The sequence below is a fragment of the Mesocricetus auratus genome, unplaced genomic scaffold, assembly GCF_017639785.1.
Source record: "Mesocricetus auratus isolate SY011 unplaced genomic scaffold, BCM_Maur_2.0 Super-Scaffold_100008, whole genome shotgun sequence".
NCBI classification, from domain to species: Eukaryota; Metazoa; Chordata; class Mammalia; order Rodentia; family Cricetidae; genus Mesocricetus; species Mesocricetus auratus.
Window position 1 is genome coordinate 48,717,401 of NW_024429192.1, and position 27,205 is coordinate 48,744,605.

Consider the following 27,205-nt stretch of genomic DNA (forward strand, 5'->3'; position numbering starts at 1 on the left):
AAGATTTAAAAATGTACATTTGATGTTAGATAAAATGTACTGCATAAAAACATACAGTGTATGTTATCAAATCATCAGAGACCTTGAAGTCGGCACTGGGTTGCTACCAAGTTCCAGACACATCAATTAAGAAATATCAAGTATCAATGGTGGTTGGCCAATCTTAAAGAATAATTTCATGGCTCAAGAGCTATCCAAGGTGAACTTTAATTCCAGAATAACAGTAATGGCTAACAGTATTCTAATAGATAGTGTCTTTCTTGCTAACATTTCTTATATGAAGCTTGACTACTTAACCATATAATCTTGTAAAGATTATGGCAGATCACAAATAATGCCTGAAAAGTCCAAGTCTCTTTACTCACCTAAGTACATGTCTGGCATTGCTAACATGAAATTGCTTTGTTTATCTGATTAGTAAAAAGTGAAATACATGAAGTAAAATTGCATTAGTGAAATGCACACAGAATCAGGGCTATGGTCCAGATCTAATGGGAAACCCACCCTAGTTTGACATCCTCCTTCTGCTTCCTTAAACCTTTCATGTCAGGGAAAACTAATAATCAGCATAAATCACAAATATTCACAACCTAATTGTGAAACTGTGTAAGTCTGAGGCTTACTTCTTCACTTTTTGTGTGGTGGTGGCTGTGGGAATACGAGAGTAAACTTGAGTGTCACATATTTCTTTAGATCCAAAGAAAAAGCAGCCATTCATATACTGAAAAACATTCCATCCATATGTTAAGTTTCAACTTTCACAATCATGATTTCAACTGCTTCCTATTCCACTTAGTCTACATACAAAGTCCTGTCATGAATCGAGTTCTTAGATGAAAGGGAAGAGGTACAGGTAGGAACATTCAATGATAAGATGGAATTAAGGAGAGCTATGAACATGTACTTATTTTTGTTACAACCACATGCATGAAAAACTCAAGTTTTGAAAACTAATGGCCAGATCCTTCTCAATATCACCCTAGCACTATCTATACTCTATTTACTTTTTTTTAGTTAACTGCCAGTCAAAAAACAACTTTCAAAAGACAAGTCATAGGGATCCGTGGTCTCCTGTTTTCTTCACACATAGGTCTATATTTTACCTCAGATCCATTTCTTTGAAAAAAAAAGTAATCATTTAGTATCTCTGCTTTTTAAGTTTAGCCATAAGTCTATGAGTAGATGTAGACATACTTTCAATCTAATCTCAACAGAACAGCACTGTTGTCCTTCAATTTTTATCTGTTCATAAAATAGTGTGTTAATATAAATTGTATTTTTCTCATCCTCAATTCTAGGATCCTAGGCATCCAAAGAACCTCATTTTAGTTATAATCATAAAGGTGACTGAAACCCATGAAGTTTTAAAGAAACTTGACTTTTTTTTCACAGTCTTTTTTCCTGTATCTTTCTATTACCCAGTTTATTTTTTCAGAAAAACTAATGTCTATATTCTTATAATATGATATGCTTGGTGTCTGTCTCTGACTGTCTGTCTGCATGCCATACATATACATGGAGCTCAGGTGAAAACTTTAAGGAGTTGGTCCTCTCATTCTACCTTGTGGATCCTGGTCTTCTCATTCTACCTTGTGGATCCTGGGAATCAAACTCAGGTCATCAGACTTGGTGGCAAGTGCCTTTACATTATGATCCATCTCACTAGCTCCACAATGTTTTCCTTACCACAAATATACATACTTTTTGAAAAGATGGAACTATAAAACCACAAGATTTTAAAGGACTCATAGTTCCTTAATCACAAGTGCCCAATCTACCCTCCTCATTCTTCTTCTCTTCCTGAGTTTCTTACCAAACAGCTGCCAGTCAACTCCTCTGTATTAGTCTTTGTATGTTCTCATCACTGTCTAGAATTCATCCTTTCTCCTATTTCCTACTCAAAAACTAAGGCTATTTTCAAAAGAACAAATCCAAGCACTATTTGAATTTCTTCCACTAATATTTCTTCAATGAAGCTTTCTCAGCATCTTCACTTTCTCAATACTTATTCACCCACAGATCACGAATTTTTCTGCCTTAAAATTCCTCATTCCCGACAGACTGTGGGATGACTTTTGGTGGAGCTCATGAATGATACTGGATATACTAGAATGCAAATTATTTCTTTTGCTCTCAAAAACTTTCCACTATAATTAAGAAGATAAAACAACAAACAACTAAGTTATAGCTCAGAGGAAGAAATCTATTTCTATTTAATTGCCTTCAATTATAGATGTACACAGTCTCATAATCAAGACTATGTCACATACAATAAATATAAGTCACCAAAAATTGAATGAGCAAGGAACTGGTCAAATTCTAGAAGAACAAGAACTATATAAGGGAAGAGAAAATACAGTGTCTAAGAACAAGCTTGATGCCGGGCAGTGGTGGCACACACCTTTAATCCCAGCACTCGGGAGGCAGAGGCAGGCAGATCTCTGTGAGTTCGAGGCCGGGCTGGACTGACAGCCTCCAAAACAATACAGAGAAACCTTGTCTCATAAAACCAAAAAAAAAAAAAAAAAAAAAAAAAGAACAAGCTTGATTTTAAAAAGCAGACTAGTCGAAAGGAACAGCATAAGTTCATGATATTTGGGTAGCAGTGTCAGGGAGGCTATGCTTGTCAAAAATAAAGATGGACTGACTAAGGAGCCACAGGGTTCCTATGAGCCACTGGACACTGAGTGCTGAGGCTTAAATGGGTTAGGCCAACATGAAAAACCAAACTTTGAGGGAGAAAGCATAAAGAAGTACAGATCAAATGTATTATCATTTCCTCAGCAATAATTGGAAAATCCAGGTTTGAAACCCAAGAATATTCCAAAGTCCACCATATCTAAATTCAACTTAACTTAAAATCTAAGGTAGGTGTGCTGGATAGTTTTATGTCAACTTGACACAACTAGAGCTATCAGAAAGAGGAAATATCAATTAAGAAAAGTGCCTCCATAAGATCCTGATGTAGGGCATTTTCTTAATTAGTGATTGATAGGGCAGGGCCCAGCTTATTTTGGATGGGGCTATCCCTGGGCTGGTGGTCCTGAATTCAACAGGAAAGCAGGCTGCACATGGGAGCAAGGCAGCAGGCAGCATCCTTCCATGGGCTCTGCAGTAGCTCCTGTCTCCAGATTCCTGACCTGTTTGAGTTTCTGTCCTAACTTCCTTTGGAATGATGTGTAAGTCAAATAAATCCTTTCTTCCCCAAGTGGTTTTTTTTTTTTTTTGGTTATGGTGTTTTGTCACAGCAATAGAAACCAAACTGATGGATTAACAACAAATGACTTATTTGCAAAAAGATTGAAGTGTGAAAGAAATTCATAGACTTCTAAGGCTTTTCTCATGGTAATAAAGTATAAATTCATTCCATGGTCAGCTAAAAGACTCTAGTACACTGTATATATAATGAGATAACCTGGGAATTAATTTAGTAGAACACCTTAATTTTTACATAATTGAATACTGAAGCAAAGAGCTGATTCATACGGTGTCTGTGAAGAGAAAATTTGAGGATAATAAAACATAAAAATTTTGTTCCCAGCCAGGCGTAGGTGCAGCACGCCTTTAATCCCAGCACGCGGGAGGCAGAAGCAGGCAGATCTCTGTGAGTTTAAGGCCAGCCTGGTCTACAGACAGAGCTCCGGGAGAGTCTCCAAAATAAGACAGAGAAACCCTGTCTCGAAAAAAACAACAAAAAATTTTTGTTCCCAAAAGATTGTCTAAATCTGTGGGCACTCTGCTCTAACAATCTATTTCTGAAAGTTCACAAGGTAAATACCATTTAATTCTATCACTAAGCACCCTCCCACCAAGTACTTGTGTTGCTTTTGGCCAACAGTGTCTCCAGTACTAAGGATAATTCTCGAATACTGTAACTAGTACAATGCATACATTGTTGCAAAATTATTTACTCAAAGAACACTGGTTTTAATGAAGGAATGAGTAGGTCTATACATATAAGCATGTCTGTGGCATGATTATAAATACACAATTAATCAGTACATCGTCATATTTGCTATATTACTAAATTCATTTAGATTTGCCATTTGAATCATATCATTTTATCCTTGAAACTTTCAAGTGGCATTATAAATGTCTATGTCACAATATTGTTGGCTTCAAATGCTTTCAGAAAGAATCAAGAGTTTAGTACACATCACAGAAGCCAATTTATAAGGTGCCCTTTGGTTAGCATCACCATGAAAAGTTTTGAAATGTATTAAGTGATTCAAAAACATTTAAATAAAGTGCTAATATAAGCACTACATCTTTATATTGGCTTTTAGGGGTGTGTAAACACAAGCAAAGTTTTATTTCTAAAACAATGTTCCTATGAAGCAGAGCAGAAGGACTACTTATTACAGAGTTTCCCAGCCACATTCCCAAAGGGCCCCCAACAGACTTTCTCAATTTGTGGGCACTGTCCTCTAACAATCTATTTCTTTCCAGACTCTCCTTGGAAACCAAAGATTTATGTCATTCTCTTCATATTTAAAAAGGAAATTGGTCCTGGTTAAAGAAACAATAAAAACTGAAAGCTTATTTTTATCAAAGAATCCGTGCTGGTTGGACAAATAAGTCATTAATATGCCTTAGGTCGGAGGGTCCACCAGTGACTCTGTCTCCATGGGACTGTTGTCACTGTTTGGACCTATAGAAATGCAGTTTACATAAGGTATTTGTGCGATGAGTCCTGCTTAGACATGTGCTTAAAAAGAAAATACTGTTAGATAGTAATTGGAGAATTAGACCCTCCTTTTCCCAAATAATTTATAAATCTCCAGCTCAAATTCTAGAGTTAAGAAAACGTCAGACATTTCTTTAAAAAAGTGAATATTCACTTAGCAACCTAAAATGGTTTCTCTTCTGTGAATTCAGTCAAACAAGCAGGTATTGCAGCATTTCATCGGCAGCTTATCAAACCACAGAATAGAAAGGGACTGAATAAAAAGGGTGTTCCTAGGGGAACTCTCTGGACATTGTTCTATTAAAAAACATATGAGTACACTGTTACAAACTCATCTTCACAGGAAGTTATCCAGCTTAATAAACATAGACCTGAAAGTTAATATTAAAATTCACTTTGATTTCAGTGGCAAGAAAGCTGATCCAACTAGGAGCTATTACATAAAACCCTTATTGTCGTATTCGTCACCACCACTCTCAACAGAGACTGTTGCCAGCACCAAGAAGCCAGGCCTCAGTTCACCTCAGGAAATATGCTGCACAGATGGCCAGCCCAGTAACAATGTAGTAGTGAGGTGGCCCTGTTTATCTTATTAGAATGACACTCCCTTAATTTTTCAATTCTCTTTATTGATGCCCTCTTTCATGTATAGGTCTATTAGATTCCACTTCCTCTACTGTCCTCTTAGGACTTGGTGCTTGCCAACTACAGTAAGTTGTTTTGACATCTTGTCTAACTATATACAATACTCTGTCTTTTTCCCTCTGCAGTCTTTCTGGCTTCAAATGAGTGCCTTCAAATATAGTAATCTATCCAAACTATCCAACCGAGGGAAAAACATTTTATGTGTAAACACTGTCCTGCCCAAACCATAATCTTTAATGTGCCCATAGTAGTCTCTCTTTTCCTCTTTACTTTCATAGATAAATCCCATTTGCTATCTTGTCTTCTCCTATCTTAATAAGGAATGACTGCCGTGACTACCCCCATCTAGCTGTGCCATTCACCGCCAGCACCTCTGCTCTCCTCATGTGCTTCAAGAAGAACTGATTAGCACTTTGCATAATTAACCTGATTAGCACTGTGCATAATCAAACTGATTAGCACTTTGCATAATTAAAAAGAAATAATAATAATAACAATAATAAGCACTAAGTAATATCAAAAGCTGTTAGTCCCTCAGTCCTTTAGTTACCTCCAAGATGAGTTCAATGCAGCGCATCTTGCACCGCCACACTGAAATTTTTCTGTAACTCAAAGTCAAGAAAGCAATTCAAAGTCTTTCAGTCCACAGACACATTAGCTTTTATATACACTCTCAGTTACCAAAATGTTCAGTTTTTTTCCATATATGTCTCCCTCTATTCAGTCTTTGATATTTCATGTATACTAAAGTGGAGAAATGAGAATATAACACCAAATCAATGGAAAATACTTAGAATAAAATTAGATGCAAGATGTAAGTAGATTCTGTTCCAATGAAAAAGAACTAGACAACTTATCAGGGAAACATGGTGCAGCCATTTACTTTGTGATCCCAGAAAAGTGATCTAGTGTTTATAACCTCACTCCCCTTATATTTATAAGGGAAATGATAACACTAACTATGATATCTCGAGAGTTTCCATGAAAATAAGATAGTTTAACAAAGTATGTTGTAAACTGGATCTAGTAGGCATAAATGAGGCATCCTATTTGAGGTCCCTAAGCCTCTCATTCCCCAAACATGATTTCACACCATGGACAGAATCACAGATTGAGTAATAATGAAAGTTTATAATGTCTTCAAATCAAAATGTTGTAAAGTCTTTTTACTTAATTTTCCTTATTTCTCAGTCAATGACTGAATATGATTATAAATATGACTTAGTGTTATAATTTTACTTTAGTAATTATTGTATCCATCACGGTTCTCATTTGTGTTTCCACAGAGGTTAAAGTCAAGCTGTTCCTAGAAATTCCCAAGAGAATAGAAGAAAATCTAGTATATATCTACTAATTTTGGAATTCAAGGTGGAGAATTTTGCAAGTCTGCTTTTCTCTATCCCATCATAGCCAACCATCTGCTCCTTGATAGCTCTTAGTTCAACTCCCCTTCCCTCTAAGATACCATTTCTGAGACCCTACAGTCAACTCCCCTTTCCTCTGAGAAACCATTTCTGAGACCCTACAGTCAGAATTTCTGCCTCACTTTTCCATATTGGATCTGTAATTTTTCAATCCTCTGTGTACTAAATGATTGTATATACAGCTCCTTTTGTAGACTCTGAACTCAGAGCCACTGTTAAATCTGTTCTTGCCTCACAATGTCATATGAAATACATGTAATGAGCACTCCATACTTTTGTCATAGATGACTTGAGGAAACTGAACAGCAAAACAGTATTCTCAATAAACTTTTACTACATAAGTGCTACAGAGAAGCATGGGAATGGGTTCACTAACTTTACCCTAGAGATTACAAAGGTATTGGACATAACCATAACCACATATCTGATCAAAAAATGAATCAGTTACATGTAGTCACTCAGAACCAAATGGAAGTGTCTAGAGAATGGGAGGCATTGCATTACACCCTGGACAAGACACTGACTATGGCAAGCTGCAAGCTCCTCTCAAGAGTGTTACAGTGTGCATACCTTTTAAGGACATTTGTAGGAGTCTGGTAAACTAAAAAGAACCATGATGACCACTTGCAAGGAATCTGTCATGAGACCATAAGGCCTTTACCAACCTAAAGGAGAACGTCTCTTTTTGGGATAATCATTCATTTCACATTTCATTTAATTCAAGAAGGAAAATGCTGCTGTGGAGATTTTTCAAGTCCAAATGTTCCTGGTGAAGGTGCTTCCAGTAATTCTGGGAAAGAAGCCAATCCCCTAGTTTTATATGTAAATATTTTTAAAACAAGCACATATATATACGCACAAAGGAAAGGTCAAGAAGACGTAAGTCTTTAAAAATCTATTTTAATAATTTTTTCTATAACTGTCCACAGAAGTTTGGGCTTTTTTGTAGTGTTACATTTTCTTTTACACAATACACCTGCTTTTTTTTCTACACTAAATATTTCTTCCATCTAATGACTCTCTTTATTAGACAGCATCTAATTTGCATACATTTACATACAATTTAACTGCTAGCTTGTGAGAACAAAGAAATGGCTCTGTATTGTACTGAAGGACAATACTCGGTAAAGGAAGGTATAAAAACCAACCAGTTTTGTGACTGTGTAAGCTCTTTGTTCCAGTCATACCAACCTCTCTTTCTCTTTTAATATGCTACTTAAAAGGGGTAAAAATTATTTCATCAAACAATGAAAGAAGCTACTCTGTTTAAGTGTCTGCACCTACCCCCAGCTTGGGTACCCGAATTTGGGTCCAAGTTCCCTGATTCTACCGTAACTTCCTTGATTAGATTTGATAACTCAACTCCCTTTATTTTGTTTGATGTCCCATCTCTGAAACAACTTGGGATCCTTCTGATACATTTTTTATTTCAATACTAACACATGCTGCCTTGCACCTGAACAGACTGGGTCTTAGAATGTGGGATGCTGTTCTTTAGTGAACAATGCGCACTCTCACCCTTACCAGGTTAATAGATTTCCCTGAGACTTCAAGATTTTTTTATAATAAACTACTCTTCAAAATAAATGGTTTTCCAGGTCCACTGGGGAGTTGACGGGATGAAGAACTGAACATAAAGAGGACGTCCATGCAAGACAGGTTAGAAGTAAAGAGCACTTGAGTCAACTGTTCCCCCACTCAGCTCAGGTGTCCCTTTGTAAGTCTCCAAGCCTGCAGGGCTATTGGGTAATGAAAAAGAGAAATAAGTCTGAAAACCAGGGACCCTTGACTGTCCTAGGAAGCAAATCCAAACACTGTGACATGGTGACTCACTGTGCCTCTTCTCTTAGTAACTCTCATCCTTGATGCACGGAGAGGGAGATTATAGAAAGCAATCTCAGAGAGTTTGTTCAGTGTTTTGTAAATATTAACTATGGAGAACACACAAAATAAGTAATAAAGCTGCGGTCACAACCAAGTGAATATAAACATGAGGGAAATTCAAGTATTTTATTCAAGTATTGAAAAATACAGAATAAAATGCTTCAAAATTACAATACGTAATATAAATGTTAGGGAGGACATGAGGACAACTGAAGGCTATAAAACTACATAGGAACCAGCAACACAGGCAGAATGGAAACAACAGCATCAATGACTGGGGGCTAAAACAGCCTGAGACTTATTTCCTTAGAAGTGGATTTAATATCATTGGCCTCTCTTTTGCATCTGATAATGTACATTTACAATTTTAATGACCAAAAGAGGTGTGAACTTGTCAGTGATAAGTGAGGAAATTCTACCACTCTGTAGGGCTGCAGAATACCCACATGCTTTGGAGCCTTCGACAGCCAAACAGATTGCACAAGCGCTACATGCGATCTTGAGGCATGTCTGATTTTCCACCTGGTGGGAAGCCTGAGTCAGAAACTGTATCAGTGTTGGAGTGCTGGCAGAGACCAACTCTGCCAACGCTTTACCCCATGAGCAACTATGAATATTGATTAAGATAGAGCACACAAAAGAAAGTATTAGGCACAGTTCTTACAAACGAAAACCAAACAACACCTCTAAGCATTGACTAGATTCCAGACACCCCAGGAAAATAATCAGGAAATCACAAGCCTTCTGAAAAGCACAACTTATTTTGCTAACAGCCTTAAGTTCTAGAGAACTGGTCTTTGATCCACAAATCCCTTGCTCCATGAGAAATGAGCCCACGTCCTCATGGTGCTGCAGCATCTGTCCTTTCAGAAAGTTTCCGTACACTGTACACGTTTCGGGTTCTCAGGCTCATTAAACCTTCTTCTTAATGGAGATTTCAGGTAGCACTTGTTTTGTGTCATAGAGAACTATTAGTCGATTGCCAGTGTCAGACTGCTTTTTACACACTAGCACATTAAATTCACCATATTTGTTTTAAAAGCACCTCTTATTACTAACTCATGCAACATCACCTGTGCTAGAGGTGGTTAAGATCCACCTCCCCAATGCGTGTTGCCACGGTGACAAAGTAGTGACCTAATTTACACACACCTGCTGGGTTAATTGGGCCAAAATGAAAGATGATATATATGCTCAAAATCCAAAACTGATTTTTCCCCCAAAATTAAATATTTGATTTTTTTAAATTAGCAGTTTCTAAAGCTAAGAACATACTCCAGGTGTGCATTTGCCAGTTAATATACCCTGAATGTTTCATGCCACTTGAGCAGCAAAACATATTGAGTGATGAATACAAATCTTTTATGTATTTTCTGCATGCAATGATTAGTATGAGTAAGTGGTCTCAATCATTGAATCTGTGGGTGTACTTGAAGGGTCAGGCTATTGACTCCAAGCAACCAGGGACATTCAATCATGCCAAGTTATCACTCAGTCAGGACTGCCTTTAAAAGACAAGCTCACTTTGGAGAAAGCTGTACTTCATGGACCTTGGCAGCATGTATCAAGTCTTGAACAAAAAAATGTCCCCTGTGCTTGACCTCTTCCTGTTACTCTCTTCTCTCCTTTCTCAAACTACTGAGAGCTAGCTTTCTTTGGGCTAGGGGGTTTCCCCTTAAGTGACAGCAGTATGAGCAGACAGCTCCATTTAACAAAGGATGGTACAGACTAGCCATGGATATGTGAATGCACACAAATGGCCTTCCTAAATGCAACAAAAAGCTAAAATGTCCACAGCCTTCCATTCATTTACCAAGGATGTCATTAAAGTATCATCACAAAGATATTCTTCCATTTTAAACACAGAAAAACTGGGAGTAACTTGCATATACACAAATAAGAGATTGTCAAGATGGTATAGCACACATTTATGGAATGCATAAATACATCAGGGAAAATTATTATTTAATAAAAGACATGTTCATATTATACTGCACAACCTATAACTATAACTATACATTGTGAGCATAGCCCCTGGTTGTGAAAATGCACACCAATATATTAATAACTTTCTTTTGATAGCAATTATATCAAGGATGATTTTATTATATTTTTAATTTCTAAAATAGTTTTACATTTAGATGTGTTACTATTAGAATAGAAAAATATATTATGGTTATATTTGTTTTACATATGTTAATATATTAAAAATAGAGCTGGAGAGGTGGCTCAGCAGTTAAGAGACGTGGATAGTCGACATGACCCAGGATAGATTGCCAATACCTACGTGGTAGCTCACAACTATCTATAACTCTAACTGTCCAATCCGGGGAGATCTAATATCCTTTTGTGGTCTCTGTAGGCTCTGGGCAGGTGTGTGGTACACAAATATACATGCAGGTAAAACACTCATATGAACGAAAATAATAATGAAAAGTTTTAAGTTGGCGTAGAAGAAAAATTAGTGATATTCCTGATTGCTCCCACCATATTTACCCTTCTCTTCATCAAATGTAGTTACAAACACATGGTAAACTGGAGAAGGCTCTTTGATTGCTAAATATTGGACTCCTATAACTGCTTTTTTATAAAACATTATAAAGATGCAAGCTATCAGAATCCTTAGCCTAACCTCCTTTGAAAACTAAATAAAATTATACGAAAAATTGCCTTTTAATAATGATGACTACATGGAGCCAACTTTTCAAGACACAAATAAATTTATCACCTGGTTATTGCATCCTGCTTCAATTACAACATTCACATTTTTATTTTACTTGTTCAGTTATAGGGTCTTACTGATAAGTGCTTTTCTTAAGTAAGTAAAATTAACATTACCATACGAACAGTGTTTTCTGTTGAAAGTATCTCACTAGGGGTTTGATTTACTCTATGATGCTTTCACTGATTTAATCATTGCTTAGACAATCAAAATATAATAATTTATTCTTATAAATGAGAATTTCTTGGGACTTCCTATGTCACAAACAGTAGAGCTATCAGTGATTGATTTTAAAAAAAGTATTCCAATTCTGACATTCTAGTTCTCAATCTAATTCTCCTTTTTCTTTTGTCTCTGTGCTAATATCTGCCTTCTTAAGAAGTTTATGGAACAAAAAAATGGTTTCTTCCACTTTAAGTGAAAAAAACTGCTACTTTCATTCACAAATAAGGGTAAATACATTTTTTAAAGTATACAGAATATAAATTTTAGTTGAATCAAAGATATAAATATTAAAAAAGATTGGATTAGAAATTTACAAGAGAAAATGAGTAACTTCTCTACTTACAAGAAGTACAACTACACAAAAACACTAAGGGGTAAAAGAAATTAATAACTAAACCTGAACTCAAGACTTCACTTTTTTCTCAGTACTTTAAAAAAATAGCCTGGCATTGGTAGTACATGCCTTTAATCCCAGGACTCGGGAGGCAGAGGCAGGCAGATCTCTTCTGAGTTCGAGGCAAACCTGGTCTACAAACAGAGTTTCAGGACAGCCTCCAAAGCAATACAGGGAAACCCTGTCTGGAAAAAAAAATGAGATTGCATTTTAATTACAACATTTCTCCCTTCATTTTCCTCCCTCTACCTCCCCCATATATACATACCCCATAGCCACTCCCTGCACTCTTTCAAATTCATAGCCTCTCTTTGCAGAGATCTGCCTGCCTCTGCCTCTTTGGAGGAGGCAGGAATTAAAAGGAATGCACTACCACAACTGGCCTTAAACCAATAACTTTGAAAGTAAGCTTTTAAGAAATAAATCACAAAACATTTGAACATTGATTGATTCCATCTGTATTTTAAAGTTCAGTATAGGTCTATGTGCTAGATTTGTTACATTCTTTGATGGCTATGGTTAAGTTGATAAAGGCATTACTTTTTTCATCTTTTTATGAATAGCCTAACATGCTGAAACATGTGAATACATTTAGAAAATAAGAAGAGTGTGCAAAATTGTTTAGTGCCATGTCAAAACGGGAAGTTCCCTGTGTTAAAAGAGCAACGCATGCAGAACTTCACACACCACTCTTGTCTACAGCAAACCACTCAGCTTGCTGTGGCTGCTCCCTCCTCTGTAGAACAAGTCAATCAGCTGGCAACATAACCTGCAACTTACCTAACAGCTTCTCAGTTTGTGCTTTTTATGAGCCCATAAACTAACACAGAAGGGTAGAAAAAAACATTGGAAAATTAAATATCAATTTTGAGTATCTATATCTACTAAAATGAACAGTATCTATTTAGTGTTTTGTATGCAGACTGTAACCATATTTTTGTAACAAAAGCAAATAATGTAGCTGCTGAAAAATGTGGCAAACTGAATAAATTAAATATTATTTTAAATGCTACATCACTGCCTGCAAGAGTAGCGCTTCTAGGTCTCAGTTTTGCTCTGCCAATGTGTTAAAACTTGCCAAACAAGACTGATCTAAAGACTGTTTATTGCACTCCTCACTGCCTGCCCGCTCACGGACCCAATTCAGATTTATTTCTTAATGTATCCTGATAAATGTTTTCATATACACAACACAAGGAGAGACATGTCAAAATTAGTCTGTAAACCATGTATGTACTTGTATAAAACCTGTAGTCTACAATAGAACAGAACATGTTTTTCCAACTTATAATTAGCACCCTCTATCTTGTTTTTAAATTATGATACACAAGTCTTCAGTATAATAATGGACTTCATCCATGGTGACTTAACATTCTGGAAACATGGACAGAGTTTTATAAAGGCTCTTATCTCAGGTATAAGTTGGATGACAATTTTTAGGGTCAACTAAATTACATAATGGAAAATGTGTGTATTTCTGGAAAACCAAGTAATACACTCCTCCATTTCAGATTCCATTACTGAGAGGAACACAGTCTTTCCTTAGGAGGGTGAAGGGTTTAATAATAACAATGCTGCTATTCATCAAAGGACAGTTTATTTTGCAAATTGGGACAGTTGCAGCCTCTTCAAGACTGCATTGGGTGACTTTTAGTTTCTCTGGTAAAACATAAATAAATTTTGACACCTAAAAGTTTAACCATTTGTGCACTGGGTTTTTAATCTGTTTTTCTGAATTCTCAGAGCAGACTGACTACTTCTTTCTGCATTGTTCCATATGTTATTCATTTTATTCTGGACCACTGAACAATGAAAAACTACCAATGATGTGAACATAATATTGCTTACACATGTGAAACTCAGGTAACAATAACATGTCACCAGTTCATTACCAAATACCTTTATCTTCTTATACCATAATAATTTAATTTTGAATGAACCATTTGTAGAAATTTTTGTTTCCAGATGAAAATGTAGGTGAGAATAACAGATTCCCTATGTTCCACTACACTAGGAACATAACTATATGTTACTCAAAATACTGGTCTTAAATCATGGGCTCTCATAACAACAAGAGGCATGCAAGACTATTTCATTTGGCCTTCCTTTTATTTTTCAGTCTGTATGCAGACAAAGCAAATAAAGTATGATAAATTTACTTTAAAGGGTAATAGATCAGGCAGCAGAGATGGCTCAGGAAGTAAGGACTGACTGCACTTCCGGAGGACCCTGCTTTGTTACCTAGAACTCACAAGGAAGCTCCCAAGCATCTGTTACTCCAGTTCCAAGTGATACTTTTTTCTGGCCTCCTCTGACACAGAACACATAGACATACATGCAGGCAAAACACTCATACACATAAAAAAGTTAGTATTTTTTAAATGATCTAAAGAAAAACTGAGATGGAGACTCAAGAATCTCTGAGTCTTCTGGAAATCTGTTATCAGAATGAACAAGAAAGGACTCAGAATGAACACAAATCAGATCCTCACTTCTGTTGCCAAATCCATTTCTGCATTTATAACAGGGAGAGTCTGTCACATATGACAGAGACAGGTTATGATTACTTAGTCCTCTCACACATTCTTCTTATCATCCTATTTGTTATTAGGAGAAAGAGATGATTTAGTAACTGGTGACAGACAAGTCAACACCAGGAGCTTCCCTCTTGCCATGGCTACTCTCACACATACTCAATATGCAGCCCTAGGCAACCTAGACATCAGATTTCTTCCTTCCCATGACTGGCTCCTTACATTTCATGTGCAGAGTTTGAAAGGCTATTTCTCTGAAAGGCTATTCATGACTCCAATCCCCATTTCTATCCATTCTTCATACTATTTTTTCGTTGTATGCCATGAATACCAACGAGGACTTTGTAAATATATCCTATTTACCAGTTTATTATTTGTTTAGTAGTCTAAACACACCCACTCCAGTTATCAGGTTAGCTGTGTAAAACACAGGATATTTCTTTATTATTCAGAATTCTCTCTCTCTCTGTAGCCCAGGATCAAGTCTTACCTACACCAAGAAGAAATATGCAATCTATCTGGGCCTGGTGGGAAAGGCCTGAAATTTCAGTTACTTGAGAGGCTGAGGCAAAAATAAAAAAACAGCAAGTTCAAGACCAGTTTGAATAACTGTCTTAAAATTAAAAAAAACCAACTAAAAACGAGGTCAAAGATATAGCTTAATAGGAGGGTGCTTGCCCCAGCACAAATAAAGCCCTAGATTTATTCATCAGTCCCCAAAAAGAAATAAGAAAACAATAATAGAGCAAGATTATATTTTCCACTGGTTCTACAACAAAATAGAGTATATTCACTTAATGTGTTTTGGATAGAAGTAATAGCCGTATATTTAAATATTCTAAAATTTAATTTTATCTTTTTTTCTAGCAAGGAGTTTAATACTAATCTCTAAAAAATTTGTTCTATGAATATGTTTACATAGAACTAAAGTTTACAAATAAATCTATTTTGTTCAATAGTTAATACATGTAATGTTTAAGTAATCATTTCACTATTTTAAAATTTGAATTCTGAAATTATTGACTTAAAATTCCAATTATGAGGTAGGAAGGGTTAACAAATACTTCCTGTTGTTTCCAATTGTTTTTGGAATGAATGAACTTTACACTCTGCTGTCTCGGCCTACCTGTACACTAACAGTAGTCTGATCCTTATTTACAGAGAACCAAAACTGACTCCTATTAGGATCAACTTGGGAGAAGCAGAAAGAACACAGGTTTCTGAAATGGACTGAGAGCTGTTTAAACCCTCCCTCAGTCACCCTCTGGCTACACAACAGCAGAAAGCGACTCCTCTCTGGGCATGGTGGCACACACCTTTAAACCCAGTACTTGGACGGAAGAGAAAGGTGGGTTTCTGTGAGGTTTAGACCAGCCTGGTCTACAAAGTCAGTTCCAGGAGAGCCAGGGCTACACAGAGAAGCCCTGTCTCGAAAAACTAAAAAGAAATAAAACAAGTAACCCCTTTGGGCCAAGCCTTGCAATTCTCTCCTGCACATGCAAGCCTGTACTGGTCACTTAAGAAATGTATATTTTGTAGATAAAGTCTTAAAATGAAGTCATAGCAAATGTTAAATACAGTCATCAGATTGTCCTCTAGTTTCAAAATGACACTAAGTCCCAGGTGCATATTGCCATAGGCAGAAGGGAGAAAAATATGTCATTAATAAGTGAATACATAGGATCATGGAAAAACTATTCTTATTTTAGGGTGGAACCTAAATCTAATATCTGGTACCTTTATAAAAAAGGAGAAAGGACAGAGAGACACACACAGAGGGCAAGATCACATACAGATGACTGAAGTTTAGAATGGCACTATCAAAAGCTAAGGAAACCTTGGGTCACTAGAACACTGTAAAGGCAAATAGATTCCCTACTTGAGCCAGCAGGATTTCTGGCTCCTTTCACATGGATTTCTGACCTCAAGAACTGTAAGAGAATATGCTTCTATGGTTTTGAGCCACAAGTTCAGTGACAATGTATTACATCAGCCTCGGGTATGTAGCACACAGTCATCAGAATCTATTATAAGCCTAAGAAAGAGGAGAGGCAAAAGCATCTTACACACAGATGGGGACCACAATGTCCCCAATAGACAAAAATACACAGAACAATTAACAGGAGACCTTACTGAAAGTGTTGTCAGTGGTAGCTCCTCTTAGCAAGACAAGCCAACAAAGAAAATACTACTTGGTGAGAGACAATACCACCCTTTCAAGATAGCTAGAACCTGTACCATTAGTCATCATTTCAAAAATGTAAAACAGATTGGTATTTTCAAATTCCAAGTTATATGTAAAGGTGAATAGTTAATGAATATTTTATGATAGCATATAATCAATACCAGGGTATAATCAATACCAGGGTTATGCTTGGAATTATTTAATTGGACATAATTCAAGTCTGGCATCTAATGAAAAATTATTTATGTAGCTGAATACTGGATTTAGAGAGTAAGTATACCAATGTTTTGATCGACAAAAATTTGAATATGATTTCAAATGACAAATTTACAAAGGAAAAATCAATTTTCTTTTGGCCTTGGGTATATACTATCCTGACACTGGCAATGACTCTAATAAGTATACATTGCTTTGCTTGGGGCATCAGCCTAACATGATTAAAGTCTATGCTTGAAATATCTCCTGATGCACAAAGTTAACTATTTCCCAAGTAACAATCCAATCAGATATCCTGCTTGATCTATAAATTTAGGCATTGTAAAAAACACTTCTGGTCTATTTTCAGTTTACCCATTTAGTGTGTGTGTGTGTGTGTGTATAAATTTATACATGTACATACACACCCACTATCAATAGCATTATATAGATACAATCACTTTAAATCTCATTCAGAAGATCCCAATTTCCCAATGTTGTTTCTTTAAAAAGTCAAGGCCTATATTACAAACCAGGTTTTATGTATTTAAAAACAGGGAAATGGTAAAAAAGGTAAAAAAAATAATCTTACATTTTTTTTTTGCTTTTTCGAGACAGCTTTCTTTGTGTAATTGCTCTGACTGTTCTGGATTGCCCAGTTATTCTCACATCTTATTGGAAAATCATAACTGATACAGTCCCTCAGATCCTCAAAGTAATAGATGAAGACATTCACCTTAATCTCTCTTTGGTTAAAGAAACATTAATGAACGCTATCCAGAAAACTGAAAATACTGCTAGTTTGTTTATACCAATAGGCATTCAGGGACTAGTAGAAAATGAAAATGTTTCTGTGGCTTATAAATTTTAGACAAATTTCTGATCAAATCTCAACACAGTCTACAGATGTGGAGAAATGGTACTTACAAATCAAGAAGACTATTTCAATTTGACTTCTTTTTGAAACAAAGACCTTTCAACACTGTATAAGTTTAGTTAACATTGGATATAAACTATGACTACTCAAACATAGTAAGCATAAAACAAATGCAGTAGAGAAAACAGCTACAATAACTTGCTTTGAATAAGCAATTAAAATTATAAGGACAACAGCAAGGGGGAAGGGAGCACCCATCTCGGAGGACTTTGGTATATTGCCAACTGTATTCTCCAGATGAGGAACTCAGTGTAAGAGCACACGAAGAGCTGCCCAGTATCACAGCAGACACATGACACCAGACAATTCAGACTCAGATCTTCTATCCCTAATCCCCCACTGTTCCTACTGTAAGGAATTGTTTTCTTCTTCCCTGAAGCCAGAGATTTGAAGTAAAATTAAGCATTACATGTAGTTAGAACAGAAATCACCATCACACAATAGTATGCTTCAATGTCTATAAAACTACTTATTTATTTTAAAATATTGTTTTATATAAACTTACAGAGAACAAAGTCCTCTTAGAATAATCCTGACAGTGAGAATGCACTCTCCTATTGGTGAATCATAGATGGAAGAAAAACAATAAAAATGTATAAAAAACATCATATGAAAGCTCAAAGGCAGATAGGAGACTCTCATAATCTCTGTTAAGATATATTAGGTGATGAATGACAAACCATGACACAGCTGAAAGCCTAGCAGAGAGTTAAACACTCATGTTTTACCAAGGTCTTCTCATCATTGACTCTGCCAACAAATTCACACACACATTCATTTGCACACATCACTCCCAGGCTTCACAATGTTTCTTCTCGTTTTTAGAAAATTAATTCCTATGTTTTATTTTTATTCAAGATCAATGTCAACTCTAACTTCTCTCTAGCAAGCTCACAGAAATCTCTGTTTCCATGAAACTGCTTTAGCAGTTAATAATGTCATGCTTTTGCAGCAACTGTACACAGGTTTCATATTATACACAGCTTCCATCAGTTGGCAATGGTTGTCAACAGTGCTATCTTTAGGAGGATTCTGACTTGGTGGCAAAGAAAACCAAAATGAAATAGGAATGTATTCCATGAACAGTAGAGGAGAGGAAATGGTATAATAGTTCTAAAAAACTCATTTGACATTGTTTCTGCCTTATTTTATCATTTAAAGGCCTAAGTTATTTGACTTTCAGAGCTTATCTAAAATATTATCAACATTAAATCTCCTTTTAAAGCATATTATAATTTTAAGAAAATATACATTAACATCTCAATTAAAAATAAACATCAGGATCCAGTGACATTTAGAGATCACCTATATTCTGGAAAAATAAATAAATGCAACAAAGAAAAGTTAAGGGTATACAAATATATTGAAAACAGACATACAACTCAGGCTTTCAATCTCTAGTATACTGTATCACCCTGCACACAACAAGTACTAAAGAAATCCATGGCAATCAGATTAGTTCTTACATTATAGAATGAGTCCAATTTTATCCCCTCCCCTGCTAAGGAAATGTATTTATCATATTTCACAATAGCTCACAGTTTGTTATACATTAACTGTTCATTCTCTGTGCCAATAAGACTATGCTGGAACAGTAAATGAATTTGGTTCGTTCATTTAAATGATTCTGCAAACCACAGGATACCCAGTTGTCTAATGATAAGAGCGCCCCAAAGCCACCTGATCACTATTATCCAGCCTGATTTTTTTGGACTCGTGGTCAATACTGTCAGGATCTGCATACTGAGAAGAATGAGAAGGAAAAGTCTACCTCAGACCTAATCAGGCAAAAGGGTTTTATTAATGCAGGCACTGGTGATGATGTGGGGAGGCTGGAAGGGATGGGATGTGAGATCTGGAGGGCTGGAGCTGCTGCTCCAAGACCAATGCTGGTTTTGGCACTTCTCTCACTCTAGTGAGTTGCAAAAAAACAAGCAGGTGCTAGCAATCTGAGAGACCACATGCCAGCTACAGCTGCTTCAAACTGATTCAATTACATCTGCCTGAATAGTCCCAGGACAACAAACCAGTTGAAGATATCCATAGGTTGCAAAGAGACATAGGTACAATAGTCCCTGAGGTAGGGGCTTACAAATCTCCAGGCTTCAATAGAAATGGCTTTCCCATCACTGCCAGGCACAGGAGAAAAGATGGGGTGTTTTTTTATTTCTATTCACTTTAGAACTATAAACTGGTTGGCAAGAGCACTAAAGCCCCTGGAATTTTTATGTATTAAAGTGGACAGTAGCTGAAGTCTTAAGGGTAACTCGAAGCAGCACAATTTTGTGAGAACATTTCCCAAACCATTGGGCACAGCACATTTACAGAACATGCTCTTGGGATCCGGACTTCGCTCCAAACCTTGTTTGTACAAAAAGGGGCCAAGCAGCTGGGAAATTCTGGAGTGGAGTGTGTCCTCATTAGTTCCCATCTGCCACCAGAACTCAGCTCATGGCAAGTTTGGCTAAGTCCTGGTGTACTCAGGTCCAAATGTGGGTCAGTCTTAATTACACTATACAGAATTCAGCATGCAGCTTTTAAATCCTTATTATACAGAACAGAGGAATGGGCAGCTCTCCAGCTAATCAATTTTTTAAAAGTACATATATAAAATTTTAAACCAGACTAGACAGACAGTGGGTGGAAAAATATTATAAATGAGTACAATGGTTGCTTAAGAAAATTATTAGTGAAATTGGGTCATGAGCTAGTACTTCTCTTTTGAAATTTCAAAGTGAGAAACAAAATGTTTTCTATGGTAAGATGGGAAACTTACATAAGGTACCTAATTTCCTTGTGCTTTAGTGTGATGACTAACAATAAGGCTGTGGACAGGGTACAGCACACACCTACAAGGGCAGAGACTTTCACAGAAGTACCAACTTCTTTTCAATGTGTATCACTCAGAGTAGAATTGCATGCAAGAGAAAAATGAGATGCTACCTGGTAATACTGAAGAAACAATGATGAAGCAGAAGAATGAGACAAAAGAAGAGGAAGATAGGAAGAGAAAGAGTGAGTGAGGGTAAGAGTAAGCTTGAGAGAAGAAGAGGGAGGAAGGGAGGAAAACATCACAAGATAGGCAGAAATGAATAGGGTAGGAGTCATGACACGCAATGGTTCACAGTGACAGTCACACAAATGGGAGTCAATACATTCAGGAAGTGTGTGCTTACAGTCCATTCAATCCAAATGTTTCACCAAATATGGAAAAGTTAAGGGACTAAGGTTTTAACAATAACCTTCAACAAATTTCAGGAGTGAAGATACAGGCAGTCACTGATTGGTCATTTATACAACAACATAGCACCCCAATTTGACACAGTCCTTGTAAGAGATCAGTAATGGTTCAGAATCCCCAACACCAAGTTATTAACACAAAGGAAATTTACTTGCCCCAGAGGGAGAGAGGGCGGGGATAAGGGACAAAGACAGGAAAGAGAAGAAGAAAAAGAAAGGGAAGGAAAAAGGGAGAGGAAAAGGGACATTTGTCCCAGGGAGACAAAGCTCTGCTCTGGAGAGAGGGGAGACAGACATGGCAAATAGGAAAACTGCAGTTCATAAAGTTACAAGGGAAACCCCCAGGTTAGGATTAAATATTTAATTTTAATTGGACATGTTAATTAGGTGAGCTAAGGGGGGGGGTGATTGCTAGACTTTAATGCTCTGATAGCTGGACCTTGGTAGTCAGCCTTAGGAGGTGGAAGTTGCCAAATAAGGAAATAGACCTTGGTGGCTAGCTTTAGAAATGTAGTCTAATGGTTTGCAGCAAAGCAGAGAGAATGGGGGAGAAGAGTAAGGCCTAGCAGAGCCATGCTTGCCATGCTTGCCATGCTTGAACTGGCCAGAGTCCCTTCAGCCTTACTTACAAAACAAAATACTACCATAAATGCTCTAAGGATGGGAGGTACTTTTGACTCAGTTATGAAAATATCTTTAAAAATTAGTATTTCATTAGGTTAAGATTTATCATTTACTAGCTGTGTACTATGAACAAATTGCTGGTATTCTACTCTGAAAATTTTTATCACTTATAAAATGGAAAAAATAACATTTACCTAACCATGTTACTGTAAGCATTATCAGTAACACAAGCCTGTGTATGCACACATACAGACTAAATTCTGTAGAGGAAAATTAACATTGACCTACATTTGAGCCTGAGTATACCAAGTCACTCAAATATTAATACAACAATTCCAAGTTAATCGTGTCAATAAAAAAAAAGAATCATGTACGGAGCTAGTGATAAGGCTCATCCAGTTAAAAGGGCTTGGGGCATTTCTAGGGAACCAAAGTTTGGTTTGCCCGAAACCATGTTGAGTGGATCATAAATACCTGTAACTCTAGCTTCAGGATATCTGATATCTGACATTCTCTTCTGGCATCTCTAGGCACCTATATATGTGGCACTTATACACACACACACACACACACACACACACATGCACACACACGCGCGTTTTATAAAATAAATCAGACAGAGTACTACTTATACTAAAGTACATGAAATTATTTAGATATAAGCAGGTCTTCATTGGGATGCCATTTATGCTCCATAAAAAGAGAAATTTGGACACTAGGCAATCAAACATATAGGAAAGACACTGTGAAGAGACAGATTAAAAAGATGTCCATCCTCTGGGCGGTGGTGGCACACACCTTTAATCCCAGTTTGTGTTGCTTTGGAATAAAGCTCAATTAATGATCTGTGCTGTTAACCTTTACCCATCACCATCAGACCTGTCTGTGACACATATGTTCTATATTCTGTTGTAAGGAATAAAGTGTAGCACTAACTAGAATTTCAGTGCCAGTTGGTTTGAAGCCAATCATCCTATTTTCAAACATGAGCAAGAGATTCGGTGTCTGTGATTCTAAACTCATCACTGGCTACCAGGATGCATACTATCTAATGTACTCACAGACTTCTTACATCATTGAACTTACTCTTCTAATAATTCATAAAAAGAATTCAATGCCATCCACACACATTAACATAAACTTAAATGACTCCATCAGTTTTGAGTGTAATCTCACAAAAGTTTACAAGAACAGAATTACTGTATAATCTACCAATTCCACTTTTGGATCTATACATAAAATAAGTTGAAACTGGGTTCTCAGATTGTTATGTATATAAATGGGTTCACCACATATTTATAGAAAATTGAAATGTATAAGAAATCAAAGTGTTCATTGACAAAATGAATAATCAGGCCATATGCAGTATGTGCAAAGAATAGAATAGTTTTCAGTTATTGAAAGATGAAAAACTCAATATGCACCACAATATGGAAGAATCCTGAATACAAAAAGAAATTATTTTGTGGCATTACCTACAGGATTGTCACTATCATTGAGACAAAAAGTAAAATGGTTATCAAGAACTGAAGGAAGGAAAGAATGGGAAGTTCTTTTAAGTGTTTTTAACATTTCAAATGTCTAAGATGAAAGAGTTTTATGGATGGTTTGTTGTGGTGGCTGAGTAAACATTAGCTATATTTTTAAAATCACTAAAATCTACACTTAAAAAAGAGCAAAAAGGGTAAGTCTTATGCTATACGTATTCTAAAATCAAAAAAGTCGTAAATATATAAAGGAATAATAATATCTTTTACTTCAGTACATTGATTAATTATTTTTATAAAATCTCCATTAAAGTCAAAGAAACAAAGATATCTTTAGTTATTACCTCTGAGACAATATACTGGACAATTCTAGACCAGGATGCCAAGTACCTGATAATTAGATGGTCTTCCCTCAGTATCCAAAAGCTGTCATGATGGTGGCAGCAGTAATGTTAGAAGTGGGCACAAGGATGAGAAAGGTTTTCTAAGCCTGTGCTACAGGCTAACCATTACACTAATACTTTGAATTTTCTACCTAACTTTCAGTTCATTAATAAAACTTAAAATTTCTATTTTCCTTACTTTATAAATGAGGAAACAAAAGAACAGAGATTCAGCTGGGTCCTGTTAATAGTAAGTGGTGAAACTTTAAAAAATGCTATTGATATACTCTTTGTGATTACGATATTTGAAGAAGGACATGGGTTTGTTTGTTAACTGAGACAAACAAGGAGCAGTCACTCAATTGCTATGTAGACTAAAAAAAGGAAATAAGAGCTGGGCGTTGGTGGTGCACGCCTTTAATCCCAGCACTCGGGAGGCAGAGGCAGGGGGATCACTGTGAGTTCGAGGCCAGCCCACTCTACAGAGCGAGTTCTAGGACAGCCTCCAAAAAAAAAAAAAAGGAAATAAGGAGGGGAAGGGTAGGAAGAACAGAATTACATTTAGCCATACTATCTTCTCAATAAGTATACATTGTCTTCCTTTACATATTTAACCATGAAATCATAGGGCAGATTGTCCTTTTTCTTTGAGATTCCACACAATCATTGCTGTGCTGAGATGTGTCTGTGTTGTGGGCAACACTGTCTCTAGCTCATGCATATTTTTAGCTTGTCTCTTAATTTCTCTTTTTGGGAATAATGAAGGGATATAGCTTAACACTAAGGGTAGGGAAGAAAAAACAGGTTCATTATACTAGCCTTTTATCCAATAATAAAGAAGTCACCATAGGAAAAAAGAAATTCAACTCTCAAAGTTCCCATGAATATCATCAAATAGGGGCATCCAAAACTTGAGAAACCTAAACAACATGTATTAATCCAGTAGTGTGGTGATATACTGTTTATGTGATATATTGTTTATGATCTAATAAAGCATGCCTGGAGATCAGAATGCAAAGCTAGCCACAGCCATAGAGCCAGGCAATGGTGGTACACACCTTTAATCCCAGCAGCCACACAAGTTAGCCATAGAGCTAGGCTGTGGTGGCTCATGCATTTAAGCCCAGGATTCAGAAGACAGAGGCAGATGTATTTCTGTGAGTTCAAAGCCACCCTGGTCTACATGAGAGTAAATCAGTCTAAAGGAGAAACAGAGCTCATACAAAAGTGATCTCAGTACTTGGGAGCTCATACCTTTAATGCCAGTACTAAAGAGGTATATAAAAGGAGCGAAGTGTTTCATGTAGGATTCTGGCAATTAAGTCTCTAGCCATGTTGAGGTCAGGATTGCCCCAGTCGTGGTGGAAGTAAGAGCTTTCTGGTGGCTTGGCTGCATTGCTTCTCTGATGTATGAACCCCAATATCTGCCTCTTGGTTTTTATTATTTGTGCCACACAAATAATAGTTATTACTGGCTTGGGAAAAGGATCATTCTAATGTGCTTAGCTCAAGCTACACAATGTAATCTTAGAAGGGTCCACAGCAAGTCTTACCTGCTGTGCTTTGACTTTATCTTTGTTATGTATTTGCAGTTGGGATTGGGTGGTAAATGGAAACCATAATGACAAATATGTAGATAGTAAATACAGGGTCCATTATTTCTGGTCAGTAAGACAACTACAACACTTTTAATATGTTCTGATATCACCTGACCCCAAGAAAGTCAACATGCATTTTATTTCTGTGAAGTTGGTGGGCTAGCATTAGACAAAGACGGAGCAATTAGGTAATGTGGAAGGCTAAGGCCTGGATCATCTACCAAAGAGTTTTCTTATCCCTCTGCTCCAAAGTGGATGCCTCAGTATTTAGATGTATAATGGGGAGAATAAAAATACTTTCCTCATAGCCAATAAAATTAGTATAAAGAAAATACTGGTATTTTAATTCTTGATGTATAGCAATGAGAAAGGATTGATTTTACATCACCACTTGTATTTAGAAACGAGATTTATCTGTATTTTTGTTCTACCTAACCAGAAATGTGCAAAGTTAAATAAGTCCATCAATACTCATCCAAAACGTATTAATGGGTCATTTGTCTCTGGGGCACAGTACCTCTATTTCTGGTAAACTGCCAGGTGTGTTTCATTCTATACACATAAATTCAACATTCACTGACCAATGACTATGTACAAGGCCGTATGTTAAGGAGACATAAGCATGCCTCCATCTTTGTGTGTATGCTCCTGCTTCCCATGAGGTTAGCTCAGGTCATATTATACTGATTTACTATTTATAAACCAGATTTCATGTATACTAATAGAGGAAAAATACAGCAGCTCTAAGACTTAAAACTTGTGTTATTAAATTCTCATGGAAAATCCCTAGCATTTCTAGTATGCTAAGTAGAATAATACAAGCCATATAAATGAGTCTTCAATATCAGGAATCTGGGACAAGTGAATAAATTAGTTAAATACCTTTATATAAAATTACAGCTGTTTGTATTTCACATATAGAACTTTACCTAAGATAAACTCAGTTAACATTTCAAATCTCCTAAAGATATACTAATTTGTCAGCACATAAGTAAAGGATTCACAAAAGAAACTTAATACCATGAACAACAACTCTGGAAAAACACAGGGAGCAAGATTTGATTAAATGATAATGTAGCAGCCTTAAAACTTCATGTGTATTTTAGCCCCTCTTCTAGAATTTACTACTTAATTTTCACTTTCCCCACCAGCACACAAACCCAACTGCAGGAGAGACTCACACACAAGTAAAATCTTCTTACAACATACTCTTGTGGTTTCTGAATGTGCCCCATGTGTCCACTAATAGACAAATGCTTTCAAATCTGTTCAGCTAAATGGATCAATAACTACATCCAGCCCCACATAGTGGGGCTGCCAACATGGTAAAATCAAGCCAAACACAAAATATCTCTCCTAGGACAAAAATTATCAACACAGTTTTCTCAAGAGATTCATTCTCTGAGGTACACAGTACATACATTATCTAAGCAGTCAGGACATAGTAAAAATATTTGAGACACAAAACAAAGAAGGAAGTAAAAAAATATTTGGACATAATAACCAGTGAATTTTATAATGGACCAATGTAACAATCTGAGGTCTACATCTCTTATCTCTCCAACTCAAAAGCACACAAAATACAAACATACAACAGCACAGTCAAACTGCTAACAAGCTTCTCTGCACTTCCTGCTCCTATGACACAGCTGTGAGCACCAACTGAGCAGGTGCAACCAAGCTTTTGAGAATTCCTGCCTGTTGCCCAGGAACCACAACAAAACATGGCTGAAATTTTAAACAGGTGCAAATATTCCCACCCTTTCCTGCTTATCTGGTGTTTGAGACAGTGTGGAAGACGGTGGGTCTGCAGCCACTCCTTAAAGCAACCTCTACAAAAAATAATGAATTAAAAAATGATAAAATTTGAAAATAAAACCAAGATGTCAAAGACAGTGGCTCTTCTGTGATCTGACCCCATATTGTCAGTGGCTTTAACAGTACAGTTCTAAGAACTGCTCTCTAATCTTCACCAGATGAATGCTTTGTAATTAAAATTATTCTGCTTCATCAAATCTTAGAAATGTATACCTGGGTATTA

At 36.5% G+C, this 27,205-nt stretch overlaps 1 protein-coding gene across 8 annotated transcripts in view; it reads right to left on the reverse strand.

The window, feature by feature from the left end:
- Zbtb20 (zinc finger and BTB domain containing 20) overlaps positions 1-27,205 on the reverse strand; it is a 730,935-nt gene that overhangs the window by 523,860 nt on the left and 179,870 nt on the right. The window lies entirely within an intron of this gene.